At 35.1% G+C, this 17,111-nt stretch overlaps 1 long non-coding RNA gene across 3 annotated transcripts in view; it reads right to left on the bottom strand.

Annotated features, from left to right (window-relative positions):
• Nucleotides 1-3,318: 3,318 nt before the first annotated feature.
• The window catches only part of LOC127977593 (uncharacterized), a 14,639-nt gene continuing 846 nt past the window's right edge, over nt 3,319-17,111 (bottom strand). The window contains exons 2-8 of one of the 3 annotated variants that reach the window (XR_008158261.1): nt 5,515-5,784; nt 5,308-5,391; nt 4,541-4,608; nt 4,358-4,454; nt 4,160-4,224; nt 3,845-4,057; nt 3,319-3,756 (exon numbers count right to left, since the gene is read on the bottom strand). This is a non-coding gene — a long non-coding RNA (uncharacterized LOC127977593). Of the gene's footprint in view, nt 3,757-3,844; nt 4,058-4,159; nt 4,225-4,357; nt 4,455-4,540; nt 5,005-5,307; nt 5,392-5,514; nt 6,300-17,111 lie in introns of those variants that run through there. The other 2 variants (XR_008158260.1, XR_008158259.1) reach the window with 2 other exon arrangements.

The following is a 17,111-nucleotide window of genomic DNA, read 5'->3' as shown; positions in this document are numbered from 1 at the left end:
TCTTTCTATGGTGATGTTACTGAACACATCTGTCTTAGAAGCAAGAGAATGGAAATCCTAGTTTAACTTTTCAAGTGCTACAAATCAGATCTTCAATGAATTTGGGCAATCAGATCACTTAAAGTTGTTCACACAAAGACCAATAACTATAATGAGAAGTATTTTAGCATCCACACCAACAGACAGTACTGTACAATTACTGCTATGCACACTGCAGTTACAGTATGTTGTATTCTGCCATTTGTTGTTGTCAGTGTTTTTGTTGTTCATAATGTGATAAATTATCTTTGTTTCTTCTTGCAGGATTTCTCACAGATTACTTAATCATTCTTCATCAGCTCTTCACAATATCAGCCCATTCAAAAGCTTCCAGATCTTCCTCTCTTGTGTGACACATCTGCTCTCAGTCCTTTACTGCCAACCTCTACATTCATCACTCCAATCTCTACTATAAGCACTCCTGTATATATATATATATATATATATATATATATATATATATATACACATAATAATAATAATTATTATTAACCATTTATTTGTTTTGCATTTATTCACAATAGAAGCAAACAATGATTACAGGATATATGTTTTTAAAGGTGATAATTGTAAAATATTGGAGCATTGTTCTTAATCATTTTTGCCTATTTGGTTGATAAAGGGAAGAAAACAATATATTTTCAACTGTAGCCTTGATTATTCTTTGGCATCTTTTGTCAGGATTTCTGTAAACAAATTCCCTTTTTATTTTTGAATATTAAACTTATGTTTTTTGAAGGGAGTTTCTGTAGCTATTTTGTTTGTTTGTTTTCACTTAGTTACCTCTATGCATTTTTTTTATCAACTTTTCGTTTTTTTTATATAGTGGAATAAACTGGAGAGAGACTGTTCTGGGCACTATGTTTATCTGCGAAAAGTTTGACATATCAATAAACACTGTAAAATGACTAGACAATGAGTGATTGATGTCATGATGTTTGTTTGTTTGTTTTCTATTCCTGTAGTTCGACTGGTGGATCTAAGAATGGCAAGTTTTTAGGGTCCATTTCCATGAAACGTAGATGTGATAAATTGTTTACCTTTAATACACTATAAATACATTGTAAATATTACAGAAGGAAAATTGAGTAGTAGAAAAATATTGTATTTAAATAATCTTCAGAGGTGTTTTTTTTTTTTGAGCAAATGAAACATTTTGACATTTATTTTTCACACAGTATATGCAAACTTTTGAGTTTAAGTACTGTACACTAATATTAGTGTAAACAATGTAGCCTATTCAATACAATGGGAATCATTATACCTTCGTTAAAACACAAAACAAAAAAAACACCTTTAATCAACGTATTTCTTGCTGCATCAGGGTAACTGCAGCTTCTGTCCATTCACTACAGGAACCCGGAAGCTCCCGGCATAAATGACCATATATGTACAAGTTAGTGTGACGCCTCTGCTCAACTGGGTTGCCATTGGCTTTGACGTTCCCTTGGCTCTCGCAGAACTCGCTGTGATTGGACTATCTTTTAACCCAAATTATAAACCGCTTAATGTTGCAAAGTCCGTTTGACTGTAATTATTACGTCAGTAACACCTTCAGTTAACAATGCAGTGTTGCTATGTGGTGAGAAATTATCTCTTTACCGAAATCGTAACCCTAACCCTAAGCACAACTCCAATAAACTCCAAATACCAGCGCTAATATTACTCGCGTTCAAACGATAGAATGGCAGAGGCTTATGGGTAATGTAGTTTAAAATGTTTAATAATGAAAAAAATGGGAAAATGCAATCTTTTTTAACAAAGGGTCATCTAAACATGTTCATTGTGTAAACATTAATGACATATTTAAGAGGCAGGCTGAAATTCGATATTTTACTAAGTGCACTTTTTTAAACACCTTTATACCACCTTTCCATATATGTTTGAAAACTCTGTCCAACATTATTTAATTAGCATAGCATAAGTAGTTGTCCTGCCAATTTTTTCTTTGACACTAAAATCAGACTTTGATTTACAGCCATTTGAAATTTACATTTTTTTGCTCTTCTAAGGGACTCTACTGGGCCCTTGAAGATGGAAGGGCAGTAAAACATACACATACCTTTTCTCATCATGGACAACAGACTGTGCTGAGTCATAATTTTTAAGTTTTTCTTTTCAACAAATTGCCAATATGTAAGTTGTAAGTCATGTTTATCTTAGAATAAGAATAGAACCATAAAAATATACATCAGTGCCTATTTGGAATAGGCTCCAAATATTGAATTATATCAGGTGCAAGGATACAGTATTGAAAGTAAACAAAGACACCAATTTAAACAACCAATACATACTGTGACACTTCATTGTACTTTCACAGTGTCAATGTGTCATTCAGTAAGACAAGGTACAGAGAGTGTGTAGTTTATAGTGCAAAGCCATACAATTCATGCAATGCAAAGAATCATAATATTAAGAGCTAATTTGTGTCTCTGTGTAAAATACTCCTCATATTTGTCCTCCTCGGGTACTAAACATCAGTAATGTGCATGCTCATCTTGCTTATTATACAGTACTGGATTCATGTTGATCTTTCCCTTGTCCATCACCTTCAGTTGTGCATGAAATTCCTGCAGCATTATAGTCCATGCAGTATCTTCTAATGCAGCTTTCAGCCTGCCCTTCATCTAACTGAATGTCATTAATGTAACCAAATGTTCATTTCTTAATTAAAACACATTTATCTATTGTTTACAAAATTAAATGGTGTATTTACCAAACACCATTCTTAATATAGAATATTCACCCTACTTTATTATCCAACACCATGTGCAGTACTTTACTGGAGGATACAACATAAAGACAACTAAAGTAGTGTATTAAGACAAATGATATACAATTTTTAACAATATTAAAAATGGGTTATGTTAAAACCATGTTTTTCTAATCAGATGAAGCCATGCAAATGCATGCATGATGAAATGCCTTGAGCCCCAAAGAATCACATCAAGTTTTTAGAGCTCTCCTGCTTTTCTTCCTCTTCTTGCTTGTCCATGTCCTGGACATATCATAATCTTCCATGTCATACATTTTTTTTGCAGTTGTTATGCAGCACCCTACAGCACAACTGATGAACAAAAGACATGTAACTAATTTAAATCAAATATCTTTATTGTCACAATACAATGAACACAAGTATACAGGTGATGAAAGTCTTGGGTGCAGACTGCAGCGTGACAGTATGGATGACAAATGAATTAATTCATGAATATATATGAAATACAAATTCTGATATATATATATATATATATATATATATATATATATATATATATATATATATATATATATATATATATATATATATATGCAACACACATATATAAGGGACTCAATTCAGGTAGAGAACAATATATGTTAAAAATTATGCTATACAAAGAGCATGAATTGAAAACAATAATAATCACAGTACACATACATCTCTGCAGTAAAGCACGGTATGAATTAGTGCAAACAGAATGTCAAGGTGCATAATAATATTGAGTCCAGTCAGCATAACTGATAAGAGTGCAGGGCATATGAGGTTGGTGGGGTGTGTATGGTTTTACTGGTATGAGTTCAGTTCAGTCTGATTGCCTGTGAAAGGAACTTGTCTCACTGTCTGCTGGTGTAGATTCTATGATAACGTCTGCCTGATGGTAACAGTGAGAGCAATCCATGGCTCGGCTGGCTGGAGTCTCTGACGGTCCTCCTCACACTCCACCTGGTCTAGATGTCCTGGAGGGCCAAAACATGTATTTAGGTTATGGTAAATCAATAAACAATATATAGTATTTTTATTTATAATTGTTGCACTGGACTTAACATTGATTCTTGTTGGGGATATTGGCCAAAAGAATCCCACCACAACTAGCTCTCGTTGTTTAGCTGTGATGTTTACTTTTACAGGCCGTAACATCTGAGCTGTCGCAGTAGAGCGGTTTGTGAATGCAGTCTTCACAGCAGATAACTGATGGGTTCAGGTAGCAGTGATGCACTCGGTGGCCATTCAATCGATATCTTCATCATCTGGCTTCATCTTAATTCAAACAAACAGACAAAACAATAAGTCAGCAATAACAGCAATAACCATTCTAGAGTAATAGTGTTGGTGAATACAGTTGCAGGTGTCAGTACTCACCATATTCAGTCATTTCCTTCCCAAATCACAGAGATGATGCACAGCTTATCTGCTCATTTTAGGAGCTATAAAAAAGATGTATATGTGAAAAACCATAACTGCGGACTTGAAAAGTCTTTTGAGAGATCAACATCAATGTTGTACCACACATAACTGCATTGAATTCAGACATACAAATTGAAATGTGAAACTTTTCACCTTTCTGTCTTTTCTTTTGGGGCACAAGAAGTCCATGTTCATTCCTCATTTCTTTAGGACTGGTTTGACTGATTTTCTTTGCGTTTCTGGTCTTCAGCTGTAAAACAAGAAAATATTTATTGACCCCATGTTTAATCATTATTGTTGTTTAAAAATATAAATGAAGCAGATATAATTATATACTTCAAGCACAAGTTCCTTGGCAACTCTAGTAGGCTCCTGAGTTCATCTGTACACATCAGATTCAGCGTCTGAGAAAATACCATCATGCAAACTCTCAGTTTCTGCCTTACAACAGAGCATAAAAGAATGTGTGAGTGAGGGAGTACAGCATGAAGATGAAGTGAAAAAGGCAGAGAAAGGCAGAATTTTGTGTATAAATTTAACAGAATGAGGGGAACATTTAAGAGATTTAAGAGAACAGTATTGTCTGTTGGTGTGGATGCTAAAATACTTCTCATTATAGTTATTGGTCTTTGTGTGAACAACTTTAAGTGATCTGATTGCCCAAATTCATTGAAGATCTGATTTGTAGCACTTGAAAAGTTAAACTAGGATTTCCATTCTCTTGCTTCTAAGACAGATGTGTTCAGTAACATCACCATAGAAAGAAAGGCAGACTATGAGGTGTGGACAGATATCATGTACTGTTGAAACAGGAAGAGGCGGCACCAATTTGTAAAGATTAATAAAGAATACAATGGACTTCATTTAAACTTCATGATATAAACACTCTTACAATGGGCACAATCTGATGGGAGCTGTGGTAATGGCCAATAACAGCAGTAGGAGTAAAAGAATTTTGTACAAGTACGCTTGTGCAATATAATATGATTATTGGATGAATTATTACTACTACAACATGCTCTTTGTTGAGTGTTCTTCCTGATGGGCTAAGTGAACCAAAATTTAAGAAACATCAAATGCTGAGAAAAATGTATCTGACGTACCATTGGAAGTGTTTGCCTTTGCAGCTTTTGGTCTTCTTCATAAATGCACAAGATGGTCAAATTCAAATCACATGACAGGCCTTCCTGAAATATAAACATGTTGAGACAGTGTGTTAAAATGATCTGTGACCAAAATATTTGATTAACACAATATAAGGATGCGTTCATTAAAGCAAATCAGTTATAACTAAGAGTCTTCAACATTACCTGTGAAGGGTTGATCCTTTGAAGGACTTGTTCAGCCCCCTTGACAGCTTCTTCAATATCAGCATTGGGAGCGTGGAGTTGAAGTTCCCTGTTAATTCTAGCAGAGCGAGAGAGAGAGAGAGAGAGAGAGAGAGAGAGAGAGAGAGAGAGAGAGAGAGAGAGAGAGAGAGAGAGAGAGAGAGAGAGAGAGAGAGAGAGATTTTACAAGAGATGGCTTCTTTAAAGATCTGCTGGATTACAGGTTGTTGTGGAGTATGTAATCCGACGTAACTGCAAGACAGAAAAAACACTGAATTACAATTACATCACAAAAAGATATTAAAGGCATGGCAAACTTAGTGGTTACTGTGCTTTACAAATAGTGTAGAGTAAAAACACAGTTACTGTGGTAAAATCCTGGTAAGTGTTGTGGTTATTGTGTGTTAGTAACTACAAATACCAGAGTAAAACTATGGTTACTATGGTAAACCCATAGTAAATGTCGTGGTTATTGTGTGTTAGTAACTACAAATACCAGAGTAAAACTATGGTTACTATGGTAAACCCATAGTAAATGTCGTGGTTATTGTGTGTTAGTAAATACAAATACCAGAGTAAAACTATGGTTACTATGGTAAACCCATAGTAAATGTCGTGGTTACTGTGTGTTAGTAACTACAAATACCAGAGTAAAACCATGGTTACTATGGTAAACCCATAGTAAATGTCGTGGTTATTGTGTGTTAGTAACTACAAATACCAGAGTAAAACTATGGTTACTATGGTAAACCCATAGTAAATGTCGTGGTTATGTGTGTTAGTGAATACAAATACCAGAGTAAAACTATGGTTACTATGGTAAACCCATAGTAAATGTCGTGGTTATTGTGTGTTAGTAACTACAAATACCAGAGTAAAACTATGGTTACTATGGTAAACCCATAGTAAATGTCGTGGTTATGTGTGTTACAAAGTCCAGAGTAAAACTACGGTTACAGTAGGAGAAGCATGGTAAATATGCTGTAGTTACTGTGTGTGTATTGGCTACACATGACGTGGTCAAGCAAAAGTTAGGCTAGTATTGTAAAAATATGCTAAATGTGTGGACTTTTTACACGATCACGATTATCACGCGATATTGGGTTGGGTGCTTTGTTGTGCTTGTATTAGTCATGTCTAAAAGCTGAAGACCCATATGTCACATCATAAATTTATTTAAAACTGCAACAGGTCTATAAACAGTACAGGTTAGCTTAGGCTAATGACAATGGTAGGCTAAGTTAGCTGAGCAGCCCACTGACCCATAATTTGAGCATAAACACGAGGCTGACTCCAGCTCCTTATTCGCCAGCTCCTTATTCGCCGAACTATCCATTCCACCTTAAAAATGTCTAGTGGTTGTTAATCCTTCCCTGTCAGTGCTATTGGTTGTATTTTTTAAAGGGACAGTTGCTCAAAACTGGCATGCTTCAGACAGCAGTTAACAATGAACGGTAAAAATATAAAGTTATGTAAAAATGTATTGTATGTTTCAATACATAATGCACGTGACTTGCGAATGCAAGTTCTTTTTTTTATTTAAACGCCATGCCTTACTCAATGTCTTTTTCAACATACCCTGTATGAATAAAACAAGATAATATTGTTTGCAGCTCTTATGTAATCTTTATTAAAATGTATCCATTACTGTAAAATATTAAATAAACATACATTATTTAACTGTCACACAAAATCTTGTATTACTGCAATTTCTGATGTGCTGTTGAAGAAACGTGCCGTACTCAACTGTATTCCGACAAAGCATTTTGGGCATGTCATTTTGTTATTTCAAAGGTTCTCAAAAAAAGGATTACCTACAGGGCAAGAGTAATTCACTCTCTAACGAAATCCTTTATTAGACCATCTTCTGATTTTTTATTATGGAAATATAACCCAGACAAAAAATGCCCTCGAAAGCATCTGTATTTGACGAAAAAGCATATTGGGCATGACATAATTTTTTTGTTTGAAAGGTTCTCAAACAAATGAGCATGTAGAGGGCAAGAGTAATTCGCTCTCTAACGAAATCCTTTATTAGACCATCTTCTGATGTTTTATTATGGAAATATGACCCAGAGAAAAAATGCCCTCCAAAGCATCTGTATTTGACGAAAAAGCATATTGGGCATGACATAATTTTTTTGTTTGAAAGGTTCTCAAACAAATGAGCATGTAGAGGGCAAGAGTAATTCGCTCTCTAACGAAATCCTGCATTAGAACATTTTCTGATGTTTTATTATGGAAATATAACCCAGAGAAAATGACATCAAAGGCATCTGTATGCCGAAAAAGCATATTGGGCATGACAACATTTTCTTGTTTCAAAGGTTTTTAAAAGAAGGAGCATGTAGAGGGCAAGAGTAATTCACTCTCTAACGAGATCCTGCATTAGAACATTTTCTGATGTTTTATTTTGGAAATATAACCCAGAGAAAATGCTCTCAATAGCAACTTTATGAGCCGAAAAAGCATATTTGGCATGTCATAATTTTCTTGTTTCAAAGGTTCTCAAAAAAAGGAGTACGTAGAGGGCAAGAGTAATTCTGTCTCTAACAGGATCCTGCATTAGAACATTTTCTGATGTTTTATTATGGAAATATGACCCAGAGAAAATGCTCTCAATAGCAACTTTATGAGCCAAAAAAGCATATTTGGCATGTCATAATTTTCTTGTTTCAAAGGTTCTCAAAAAACGGAGCATGTAGAGAGCAAGAGTAATTCACTCTCTAACAAAATCCTGCATTAGATCATTTTTTGATGTTTTATTATGGAAATATAACCCAGAGAAAATGCTCTCAATAGCGAATTTATGGGCCTAAAAAGCATATTTTGCATGTCATCATTTTCTTGTTTCAAAGGTTCTCAAAAAAAGGAGCATGTAGAGGGCAAGAGTAATTCACTCTATAACAAAATCCTGCCTTAGAACATTTTCTGATGTTTTATTACGGAAATATGACCCATAGAATATGCTCTCAATAGCAACTTCATAGGACAAAAAAGCATATTTGGCATGTTATAATTTTCTTGTTTCAAAGGTTCTCAAAAAAGGAGAATGTAGAGGGCAAGAGTAATTCACTCTCCAACGAAATCCTGCATTAGAACATTTTCTGATGTTTTATTATGGAATTATAACCCAGAGATTATTACCTCCAAAGCAACTGTATATGCGAAAAAGCATATTAGGCATGGCATCATTTTCTTGTTTCAAAGGTTTTAAAAAAAAGGAGCATGTAGAGGGCAAGAGTAATTCACTCTCTAACAAAATCCTGCATTAGAACATTTTCTGATGTTTTATTATGGAAATATAACCCAGAGAAAATGCCCTCCAAAGCATCTGTACAGTATTGTTCAAAATAATAGCAGTACAATGTGACTAACCAGAATAATCAAGGTTTTTAGTATATTTTTTATTGCTACGTGGCAAACAAGTTACCAGTAGGTTCAGTAGATTGTCAGAAAACAAACAAGACCCAGCATTCATGATATGCACGCTCTTAAGGCTGTGCAATTGGGCAATTAGTTGAAAGGGGTGTGTTCAAAAAAATAGCAGTGTCTACCTTTGACTGTACAAACTCAAAACTATTTTGTACACACATTTTTTTTCAATCCTGTGAATCACTAAACTAATATTTAGTTGTATGACCACAGTTTTTTAAAACTGCTTGACATCTGTGTGGCATGGAGTCAACCAACTTGTGGCACCTCTCAGCTGTTATTCCACTCCATGATTCTTTAACAACATTCCACAATTCATTCACATTTCTTGGTTTTGCTTCAGAAACAGCATTTTTGATATCACCCCACAAGTTCTCAATTGGATTAAGGTCTGGAGATTGGGCTGGCCACTCCATAACATTAATTTTGTTGGTTTGGAACCAAGACTTTGCCCGTTTACTAGTGTGTTTTGGGTCATTGTCTTGTTGAAACAACCATTTCAAGGGCATGTCCTCTTCAGCATAGGGCAACATGACCTCTTCAAGTATTTTAACATATGCAAACTGATCCATGATCCCTGGTATGCGATAAATAGGCCCAACACCATAGTAGGAGAAACATGCCCATATCATGATGCTTGCACCTCCATGCTTCACTGTCTTCACTGTGTACTGTGGCTTGAATTCAGAGTTTGGGGGTCGTCTCACAAACTGCCTGTGGCCCTTGGACCCAAAAAGAACAATTTTACTCTCATCAGTCCACAAAATGTTCCTCCATTTCTCTTTAGGCCAGTTGATGTGTTCTTTGGCAAATTGTAACCTCTTCTGCACATGCCTTTTTTTTAACAGAGGGACTTTGAGGGGGATTCTTGAAAATAGATTAGCTTCACACAGACGTCTTCTAACTGTCACAGTACTTACAGGTAACTCCAGACTGTCTTTGATCATCCTGGAGGTGATCATTGGCTGAGCCTTTGCCATTCTGGTTATTCTTCTATCCATTTTGATGGTTGTCTTCCGTTTTCTTCCACGTCTCTCTGGTTTTGCTCTCCATTTTAAGGCATTGGAGATCATTTTAGCTGAACAGCCTATCATTTTTTGCACCTCTTTATAGGTTTTCCCCTCTCTAATCAACTTTTTAATCAAAGTACGCTGTTCTTCTGAACAATGTCTTGAACGACCCATTTTCCTCAGCTTTCAAATGCATGTTCAAGAAGTGTTGGCTTCATCCTTAAATAGGGGCCACCTGATTCACACCTGTTTCTTCACAAAATTGATGACCTCAGTGATTGAATGCCACACTGCTATTTTTTTGAACACACCCCTTTCAACTAATTCAACTAATTGCCCAATTGCACAGCCTTAAGAGCGTGCATATCATGAATGCTGGGTCTCATTTGTTTTCTGACAATCTACTGAACCTACTGGTAACTTGTTTGCCACGTAGCAATAAAAAAATATACGAAAAACCTTGATTATTCTGGTTAGTCACATTGTACTGCTATTATTTTGAACAATACTGTATGTCGAAAAAGCATATTGGGCATGAAAACATTTTCTTGTTTCAAAGGTTCTCAAAAAAAGGAGCACATAGAGGGCAAGAGTAATTCACTCTCTAACGAGATCCTGCATTAGAACATTTTCTGATGTTTTATTATGGAAATATGACCCAGAGAAAATGCCCTCATTAGCAACTTTATGGGCCAAAAAGCATATTTGGTATGTCACAATTTTTTTGTTTCAAAGGTTCTCAAAAAAGGAGCATGTAGAGGGCAAGAGTAATTCACTCTCTAACAAAATCCTGCATTAGAACATTTTCTGATATTTTATTATGGAAATATAACCCAGAGAAAATGCCCTCGAAAGCAAATGTATATGCGAAAAAGCATATTAGGCATGACAACATTTTCTTGTTTTAAAGGTTCTCAAAAAAGGAGCACGTAGAGGGCAAGAGTAATTCACTCTCTTATGAGATCCTGCATTAGAACATTTTCTGGTGATTTATTATGGAAATATGACCCAGAGAAAATGCCCTCCAAAGCAACTGTATGCGAAAAAGCATATTAGGCTTGTCATAATTTTCTTGTTTCAAAAGTTCTCAAAAAAAGGAGCACGTAGAGGGCAAGAGAAATTCACTCTCTAATGAAATCCTGCATTTGAACTTTTTTTGATGTTTTAATATGGAAATATGACCCAAGAAAGAGAAAATGCCCTCCAAAGCATTTGTATATGATAGTGTAGTGGGAATCACAACTTAAATATGCAGGATTACATTAGAGAGTGAATTACTCTTGCCCTTTACGTGCTCCTTTTTTGCTATTGAGAGCATTTTCTCTGTGTCATATTTTCGTAATAAAACATCAGAAAATGTTGTAATGCAGGATCTCGTTAGAAAGTGAATTACTCTTGGCCTCTACATGCTCCTTTTTTGAGAACATTTGAAACAAGAAAATGATGCCATGCCTAATATGCTTTTTGCATATACAGTTGCTTTGGAGGTAATATTCTCTGGGTTATAATTCCATAATAAAACATCAGAAAATGTTCTAATGCAGGATTTCATTAGAGAGTGAATTACTTTTGCCCTCTACGTGCTCCTTTTTTGAGAACCTTTGAAACAAGAAAATTATAACATGCCAAATATGCTTTTTCGGCCCATAAAGTTGCTATTGAGAGCATTTTCTCTGGGTCATATTCCCATAATAAAACATTAGAAAATGTTCTAAGGGGAAGGATTTTGTTAGAGAGTGAATTACTCTTGCCCTCTACGTGCTCCTTTTTTTGAGAACCTTTGAAACACAAAAATTATGACATGCCAAATATGCTTTTTCGGCATATACATTTGCTTTCGAGGGCATTTTCTCTGGGTTATATTTCCATGATAAAATATCAGAAGATGGTCTAATGCAGGATTACATTAGAGAGTGAATTACTCTTGCCCTCTACGTGCTCCTTTTTTTGAGAACCTTTGAAACAAGAAAATTATGACATGCCCAATATGCTTTTTTGGTCATAAAGTTGCTATTGAGAGCGTTTTCTCTGTGTCATAATTCCGTAATAAAACATCAGAAAATGTTCTAATGCAGGATCTCGTTAGAAAGTGAATTACTCTTGCCCTCTACATGCTCCTTTTTTTGAGAACCTTTGAAATAAGAAAATGTTGTCATGCCCAATATGCTTTTTTGACATATGCAGATGCTTTGGAGGTAATATTCTCTGGGTTATAATTCCATAATAAAACATCAGAAAATGTTCTAATGCAGGATTTCATTAGAGAGTGAATTACTCTTGCCCTCTACGTGCTCCTGTTTTTGAGAACCTTTGAAACAAGAAAATTATAACATGCCAAATATGCTTTTTCGGCCCATAAAGTTGCTATTGAGAGCATTTTCTCTGGGTTATATTTCCATTATAAAATATCAGAAGATGGTCTAATGCAGGATTACATTAGAGAGTGAATTACTCTTGCCCTCTACGTGCTCCTTTTTTTGAGAACCTTTGAAACAAGAAAATTATGACATGCCTAGGGGTGGGCGATATCTCGATATTTAAAATATATCGAGATATTTTTTAAACACGATATGGATTTTGCCATATCGTATATATCGATATATTGTTTATATTTAATTGTGATTCCGCCACTTTGCTGTGCTCGCCCCCGCTCGCTCGCCCCCTGCCTCTTTAATTGCTTTTGTCCCCCCTCCCCTCGCGTGTAGAGAACTAGTAAAAAAAAAGGACAACTGGTTCCATTAATATTGAGATACTTCGGTTTTAAGGCGTTGGGCGAACAGCAGGCAGATGTCTACTGTGTAGGGCCCTATGATTTCCGCGATGCAGAAAACGTGGACGGAATCGCGGAATCCAGTCATAAAAATGGAATTTACAGTTTAACGCGGAATGTCACGGAATTTGTCAAATTTTGAATGAATTAAAAGTAGGTCATGCACTTACATCAAATCGCGATATGGACTAATATCTGCAAATATTAACCCGGAAAAGTCTATTTAAATATGAATCCTGCATGTTCTGCGTGTCTGTGTTAATGAATGGCGCAGAAGCGCATCTTCATTCATTAAACATACGGAAGCGTGCGTGACACTTGCGTTGATTTCAGCGTCTTTCCTCTAACTAAATAAATATGAGAACATCTCCAGAACTGCACTGAGAGTCACTTCATGAGCATCTGACAGTTTGATTTGAGTAAAACTAGCTCATATCACATCATAGACTGCAGTATCACATACACAGAACTGTAAAATAAAAGTATTTGCTAGAAATCTATTACTATTTTTCAGCAGAATGTACATAGCCCACTACTACTACTATTAAAATGAAACGAACATAATTTTTTAAGGAATAATCACACAACATTTCTTCCATGTTTTATTTTTAATAGTAAATCCCCTTTGTTTACCCCCCCAAAAAAATAAGTTTGCTTAATTTTAAATAATGAAAAGATAAATTACATGAATGTTTTATGCCTTCGTTTGATAACCAGAAAAATGTAAATACACAGAATTTCTGAAGGGAAAAAAAAACATTTCACATAAGGCTATTTTAAGATTTTAAGAGATTGTTTTTTTTTATGCATTTAAATAATTACATGCTAAAAAACAGAATTATGTAACAATAAAACATATGGTGAGGAAAAAAAATAAAACATTTCTTAGGGCCCTAAACATTTAATATTTGGCATATTTGTTTTTGCAGTAGTTTTTGGGGGGTTATTTTTCCTATAAAGATATTGAGATATATATTGTATATCGAGATATAGCAAAATATATCGAGATATATTTTTTGCTCCATATCGCCCAGCCCTAGACATGCCCAATATGCTTTTTTGGTCATAAAGTTGCTATTGAGAGCATTTTCTCTGTGTCATAATTCCGTAATAAAACATCAGAAAATGTTCTAATGCAGGATCTCGTTAGAAAGTGAATTACTCTTGCCCTCTACATGCTCCTTTTTTTGAGAACCTTTGAAATAAGAAAATGTTGTCATGCCCAATATGCTTTTTTGACATATGCAGATGCTTTGGAGGGCATATTCTCTGGGTTATATTTCCATGATAAAACATCAGAAAATGTTCTTATGCAGGATTTTGTTAGAGAGTGAATTACTCTTGCCCTCTACATGCTCCTTTTTTTGAGAACCTTTGAAACAAGAAAATGATGCCATGCCTAATATGCTTTTTCGCATATACAGTTGCTTTGGAGGTAATATTCTCTGGGTTATAATTCCATAATAAAACATCAGAAAAAGTTCTAATGCAGGATTCTGTTGGAGAGTGAATTACTCTTGCCCTCTACGTGCTCCTTTTTTTGAGAACCTTTGAAACAAGAAAATTATGACATGCCCAATATGCTTTTTTGGTCATAAAGTTGCTATTGAAAGCGTTTTCTCTGTGTCATAATTCCGTAATAAAACATCAGAAAATGTTCTAATGCAGGATCTCGTTAGAAAGTGAATTACTCTTGCCCTCTACATGCTCCTTTTTTTGAGAACCTTTGAAATAAGAAAATGTTGTCATGCCCAATATGCTTTTTTGACATATGCAGATGCTTTGGAGGGCATATTCTCTGGGTTATATTTCCATGATAAAACATCAGAAAATGTTCTTATGCAGGATTTTGTTAGAGAGTGAATTACTCTTGCCCTCTACATGCTCCTTTTTTTGAGAACCTTTGAAACAAGAAAATGATGCCATGCCTAATATGCTTTTTCGCATATACAGTTGCTTTGGAGGTAATATTCTCTTGGTTATAATTCCATAATAAAACATCAGAAAAAGTTCTAATGCAGGATTTCGTTGGAGAGTGAATTACTCTTGCCCTCTACGTGCTCCTTTTTTTGAGAACCTTTGAAACAAGAAAATTATGACATGCCCAATATGCTTTTTTGGTCATAAAGTTGCTATTGAGAGCATTTTCTCTGTGTCATAATTCCGTAATAAAACATCAGAAAATGTTCTAATGCAGGATCTCGTTAGAAAGTGAATTACTCTTGCCCTCTACATGCTCCTTTTTTTGAGAACCTTTGAAATAAGAAAATGTTGTCATGCCCAATATGCTTTTTTGACATATGCAGATGCTTTGGAGGGCATATTCTCTGGGTTATATTTCCATGATAAAACATCAGAAAATGTTCTTATGCAGGATTTTGTTAGAGAGTGAATTACTCTTGCCCTCTACATGCTCCTTTTTTTGAGAACCTTTGAAACAAGAAAATGATGCCATGCCTAATATGCTTTTTCGCATATACAGTTGCTTTGGAGGTAATATTCTCTGGGTTATAATTCCATAATAAAACATCAGAAAATGTTCTAATGCAGGATTTTGTTAGAGAATGAATTACTCTTGCTCTCTACATGCTCCGTTTTTTGAGAACCTTTGAAACAAGAAAATTATGCCATGCCAAATATGCTTTGTCGCATATACTGTTGCTTTGGAAGGCATTTTCTCTGGATCGTATTTCCATAATAAAACATCAGAAAATGTTCTAATGCAGGATCTCGTTACAGACAGAATTACTCTTGCCCTCTACGTACTCCTTTTTTTGAGAACCTTTGAAACAAGAAAATTATGACATGCCAAATATGCTTTTTCGTCTCATAAAGTTTCTATTGAGAGCATATTCTCTGGGTCATATTTCCATAATAAAACATCAGAAAATGTTCTAATGCAGGATCTCGTTAGAGAGTGAATTACTCTTGCCCTCTACATGCTCCTTTTTTGAGAACCTTTGAAACAAGAAAATGTTGTCATGCCCAATATGCTTTTTCGGCCATAAAGTTGCTATTGAGAGCATTTTCTCTGTGTCATATTTTCGTAATAAAACATCAGAAAATTGTCTAATGTAGGATTTCATTAGAGAGTGAATTACTCTTGCCTTCCACGTACTCTTTTTTTTTGAGAACCTTTGAAGCAAGAAAATTATTACATGCCCAATATGCTATTTCGGCCATAAAGTTGCTATTGAGAGCATTTTCTCTGTGTCATATTTCCGTAATAAAACATCAGAAAATGTTCTAATGCAGGATCTCGTTAGAGAGTGAATTACTCTTGCCCTCTACATGCTCATTTTTTGAGAACCTTTGAAACAAAAAAAATATGACATGCCAAATATTCTTTTTCGGCTCATGAAGTTGCTTTTGAGGGCATATTCTCTGGGTCATATTTCCATAATAAAACATCAGAAAATGTTCTAATGTAGGATCTTGTTAGAGAGTGAATTACTCTTTCCCTTTACATGGTCCCTTTTTTGAGAACCTTTAAAACACAAAAATGATGACATGCCAATTATGCTTTTTTGGCATATACAGATGCCTTGGATGTCATATTCTCTGGGTTATATTTCCATAATAAAACATCTGAAGATGGTCTAATGCAGGATTTCATTAGAGAGTGAATTACTCTTGCCCTCTACGTGCTCCTTTTTTTGAGAACCTTTGAAACAAGAAAATTATGACATGCCCAATATGCTTTTTCGGCCATAAAGTTGCTATTGAGAGCATTTTTTCTGTGTCATATTTTCGTAATAAAACATCAGAAAATGTTCTAATGCAGGATCTCATTAGAGAGTGAATTACTCTTGCCCTCTACGTGCTCCTTTTTTTTGAGAACCTTTGAAACAAAAAAATTATGACATGCCAAATATGCTTTTTCGCCCATGAAGTTGCTTTTGAGGGCCTTTTCTCTGGGTCATATTTCCATAATAAAACATCAGAAAATGTTCTAATGCAGGATCTCGTTAGAGAGTGAATTACTCTTGCCCTCTACATGCTCCTTTTTTGAGAACCTTTGAAACACAAAAATGATGACATGCCAAATATGCTTTTTCGGCCTATAAAGTTGCTTTTGAGGGCATTTTCTCTGGGTCATATTTCTATAATAAAACATCAGAAAATGTTCTAATGCAGGATCTCGTTAGAGAGTGAATTACTCTTGCCCTCTACATGCTCCTTTTTTTGAGAACCTTTGAAACAAGAAAATGATGCCATGCCCAATATGCTTTTTCGGCCCATAAATTCGCTATTGAGAGCATTTTCTCTGGGTCATATTTCCATAATAAAACATCAGAAAATGTTCTAATGCAGGATTTCGTTAGAGAGTGAATTACTCTTGCCCTCTACATGCTCATTTGTTT

Source organism: Carassius gibelio, chromosome B18 (genome assembly GCF_023724105.1).
Source record: "Carassius gibelio isolate Cgi1373 ecotype wild population from Czech Republic chromosome B18, carGib1.2-hapl.c, whole genome shotgun sequence".
Taxonomy (NCBI): Eukaryota; Metazoa; Chordata; class Actinopteri; order Cypriniformes; family Cyprinidae; genus Carassius; species Carassius gibelio.
The sequence above is the reverse complement of the archived record's forward strand: the minus strand, read 5'-3'. Positions and strand labels throughout refer to the sequence as shown.